Source organism: Nicotiana tomentosiformis, chromosome 1 (assembly GCF_000390325.3).
Source record: "Nicotiana tomentosiformis chromosome 1, ASM39032v3, whole genome shotgun sequence".
NCBI classification, from domain to species: Eukaryota; Viridiplantae; Streptophyta; class Magnoliopsida; order Solanales; family Solanaceae; genus Nicotiana; species Nicotiana tomentosiformis.
In genome coordinates, this window is record NC_090812.1 from 149,759,521 (window position 1) to 149,764,305 (window position 4,785).

Consider the following 4,785-nt stretch of genomic DNA (forward strand, 5'->3'; position numbering starts at 1 on the left):
CTAACTCTGTTTTGGATTGGAGTTTGTCACTTTTAATAAGACTTTTAAGTTTTAGGTAAGTACATAAGTCAATACATGTTAAATTAATAAAACTAATTAAATCTCCATAGGTAAGATTATCATAAGGGATTTGACCATTAAATCTATCTTTGACTTTAGTTCTTACCTGTTCGGTAAATAATCTTGGTAGTCCGCTAATAAATCTTTCTTTCCAGAAACCACTATCGCAGTCTTCTCTAATCATTATATTTTCTATAAATATGTATTTATACCACCTAAAATCTGTTAATTTTGGGCAGTTAAGAAGTTCTAAATACCTGTCTTGGAATAGTCTTGGTTCTCCAATGAAGTGTTTAGCAATATAGTAGATTAAAGTTGCAAAAACATCTTCTTTAGCTTCTTGTTCTGCAACTTGCATATGACCTTCGATTTTTATTATGGTTGCTATTGTACGAGCTCCTATGATTTGACCTTTATTTTCTTCGGAAAGATAATTATCCCACCAATTTTTTAACATTCCAGTAAATCCTGAAATTATTAAGGTTGCAGCATATTTGCCTGATGCATTTTTCATTTTATAAGTAGTAACTGCAATTCCAATTTCATGAAGTTGTTTTTATAGATTTGACTTTCTGCCAATCTATCTATGTTCCATTCCGTAATTCCAGTTCCGTTATGACTGGCTCTAGTTAAATAGATATCTTCTTGGAATTGAACATCTAGGAATGATGCTCTACCATAGTAATTCTTTTTATTAGAATGTCTTGGGTCATCAGTAATTCTATTGATTTCGCAGTCAATAGTTTTGATTGTAGAGATCGTTTTTATTTTATTAATTGCCTCAAAAATTTCTCTATAAGTTTTTATTAAATTTTCTAGTCTTCTTTTTTATCACGAAAATCTTCTTTTGCCTTTAAAGCAGTATATTCGCTTTCAATTTATTATTGGACGTGTTTCAATTTTAGGGGTTGTTATGGACCTTGTGGGAACCCCTAATTTATTAGTATCTTTGAATTGGTTTAATACCACATGTAATAGGTTACTTGTTTAATTATTTTGTACAATAATGTTATTTATTTCTTTGTTAGTTCGTACACTTTCAATGTGCACCCTTTCTCTTTTGAAAGGGGATGCTATGGTTACTTTATTTTGGACTGGTATTAGAATTTATTCTAATGGTGGAATAGTGGCTTCTATCATACCTTTGCTTTTGGTATACCATTTATTAACTAACATTTGCAGGGATTCGTATATACGTACCATTTTCTATTAATCGTATTGTTGGGATGTAACCATTGAGCATCTAGACTTTTTCAATCTATTTCAAAGTCATCGTCTCGGATTACTTGTAATTGATTAATGGTCTCAGCAGCTGGACTTCTTGGAGTAGCTACAAAGGGCCCATTTTGATAAATAACTTGGGGAACAATTTTGTTAAAATCTACTCCTTTAAGTTTTTTATTAATTTCTTCGATTACTTCTTCATTACTTTTGTTACTTCCAATATCCTTCGGGGGTTTGGAAGAAGAAGGTATAGTAAAGGATATTCTTCTACTGGAAGAAGCTTCACTAGCTGAGCCTGATCTTAAAAACTTTAAGTCAATGGCTCCTGTTGGATATTGAATGACTTGGTCGATGAAAACACTCTCAGGTTCGTATTTTGGTTGAGTGGTGGCATTAAAACTCCATTCATCTTTTGTCAAAATTTCATCCCATTGAATCTTTCTAGGGACGAAAGATGAATGGAGTTTTAATGCCATCACTCAACCAAAATACGAACTTGAAAGTATTTTCATCGACCAAGTCATTCAATATTCAACAGGAGCCATTGACTTAAAGTTTTTAAGACTAGGCTCAACTAGTGAAGCTTCTTCCAGTAGAAGAATGTCCTTTACTAGACCTTCTTTTTCTAAACCCTCGGAGGATATTGGAAGTAACTGTCACGATCCAAATCCACCTATAGGTCGTGATGGCGCCCAACATCTCAGCTAGGCAAGTCAACTAATGATTTAAACATATATTCATTTCTTTAAAAATTATCGGAATAATAAAACTCAGAGTACTTGCAAAAATTAAGACAATGTGAAAAATAAGATAAATTAAAACCCAAGTAAAATAATTAAATCCAAAAAGTTTACTAGTGTGCCAAGACACGGTGCCACAAGTGTATGAGCACCTTGTAGATTATACAAAATTCTAAATACTGTCTGAAATAAAATAGATAGAATACAAATATAAGAAGAGGAACTAGTTGCTGATGAACGGCTCAGAAAGACGGCTCACCACTAAGCCTCTGGATAACGTGGGTGGGCGCCGATAGGTCCTCCGAAAGTACGTATCTCAGATCCCGCACAAAGAGTGCAACAAGTATAGCATGAGTACGTAAACAATGTGTACCCAGTAAGTATCATGCCTAATCTCGAAGAAGTAGTGACGACAGATCGACTTTGACACTCACTGGGTCAATAATATTACAATAGAATATATTGAATTAAACATGATTTTTAGATGAACAACAATAATTTTCTTAACAGCAGAAATAATTAATTCCTTACATTTCAATAATTTTCAATTTATCAATTAACTTCAGAAGCAGCAATTAAAATATCAAGGTATCGTGCAATTATTATTATTAGGCACGGTTTTTGCCGAGGTCGTACAACACGAACCAGTATGTCGTGTACACTATCGAGGGACGTGCAGAGCGATCCATTTTCTTAGGAACCTCCGGAATGGGAAGTTATTATAATACCAACATGTAGGATGTTCAATCTCTATTAACAATTCAATAATTTACACATAATTTCGAGTATATGACGTTTCGATCTTTTACTATTTCCTCAAATAATTTGCAATATAATTCCAGTAATTTAATTAAATAAAAGGAGCAATTATAACAAGTAATTCATGAGTTGAGTCCTAAACTACCCGGATATTAACATAATTAGTAGCTACGCACGGACTCTCGTCACCTCATTCGTACGTAGCCCCCACAATTAGCAACAATTATTAATGTGAATCACCTATGGGGTAAATTCCTTCTTACAAGGTTAGGTAAGAGACTTACCTTGTCTCAAAGTCCACTACCGATCACGATGTCGTGTAAAAATCCCAATTCGGTGCCAAAATCCGAAATTATCCAAATGTTATATAAAATAATTAATACATGCTCAATAATTCGAAATTAGGATATTAAATTAATTATTCAACCCAAAATGGTAAATTTCTAAAATTCACCACGGGCCCACGTGCCCGGATTCCGGAAATTTTGGAGAAAATCATTACCCATAATCTCAAGAACTCAAATATACAATTTCATGGCTAAAATTTCATTTTTATACAAATCTAGGTTTTACCTCTAACCCTTAATTTCCACAATTTATACGTTATAATCTACCCATAATCTATGTATTTAACTCAAAGTTTGTAGAATTAACTTACTTTCAAGTTTCTAGTTGAAATCCCCTCTCAAAAAGCTCCAAAATCGAACAACAATGGAGAAAAAACGGACTAAATTGACTGAGCCTCGCCCCTTTTTATCATTCTATCCAACAGTCATTTCCGCACCTGCGGAAATAGCCTCTCAGGTGTGAGATTTTCCTCTTGGCCTGGCTCCGAACCTGCGCCCAAAGGACCGCACCTGCGCGTACTCTTCTGCGCCCCAAGCCTTCGCACCTACGGAATTGTCCGCTTCTGCGAGCTAAAAGTCGCACCTGCGAGTCTCGAACCTGCGAGTCTCGCACCTGCGGCTGGCCAAGCGTAGGTGCGATTATGACAGTAGCTGGGAGCTTCAACTTTGGCTCCCAATTTCTAACTTGGTCCGAGCCTCGTCCGAACATACGAACAAGTTTTAAATCATGAAACGGACCTTGCTCGAACCCTTGGAATGTGTGAAACAACATAAAAACTAAGAATCATACCTCAAACCAATCGATTCAATTTAAAATTTTCAAATTATTCAAACTTACTCCGAACGTGTCGAAATATACTTATACTACTCGGAATAACACCTAATTTTGCATGCAAGTCTTAAATCACCATACAGAGCTATGCTCAGTCGCGGAATTCCAAACGGACCTCAATTACTCCAAAACCTACTCCAAACCAAATTTAAAGAACATTAAACCCTATAATAGTTGATTTTTACCATTAAGCGCTGAAACGCTTCCAGGTTGTCCAAAAACCGATTCGAACATACGCCCAAGTCCAAAATCGTCATACGAACCTATTGGAACTTTTAAATCCCGATTCCGGGGTTATTTTCTCCAAATGTTGACCGAAGTCAAAATTGGGCTTTTAAAACGAAATTAAGGAACTAAGTGTGATTTCGACCCGAAGACTTCCAAATCCCAAACCAACCATCCCCGCAAGTCATAAATTAGTAAAAGCACATACGAGAGTTTTATTTGGGGGAACAGGGTTTTAAAGTCAAAATGACCGGTTGGGTCATTACATTCTCCACCTCTTAAACAATCGTTCGCCCTCGAACGAGTTTAGAATTTTACCTGAAGTACTGAATAAGTGTGGATATCTGCTCCGCATGTCCTCCTCATTTCCCAAGTCACTTCCTCAATTGGTTGGCCCCTCCACTGTACCTTTACCGCATAAATCTTCTTGGACCTCAACTGGTGAACCTGTCTATCAACAATGGCAATTAGTTCCTCTTCATAACCCAAGCTCTTATCTAGCTGAACTGTGCTAAAGTCTAACACATGTGATAGGTTGGCATGATACTTCCGGAGAATAGATACATGAAAAACTGGATGAACTCCTGATATATTGAAA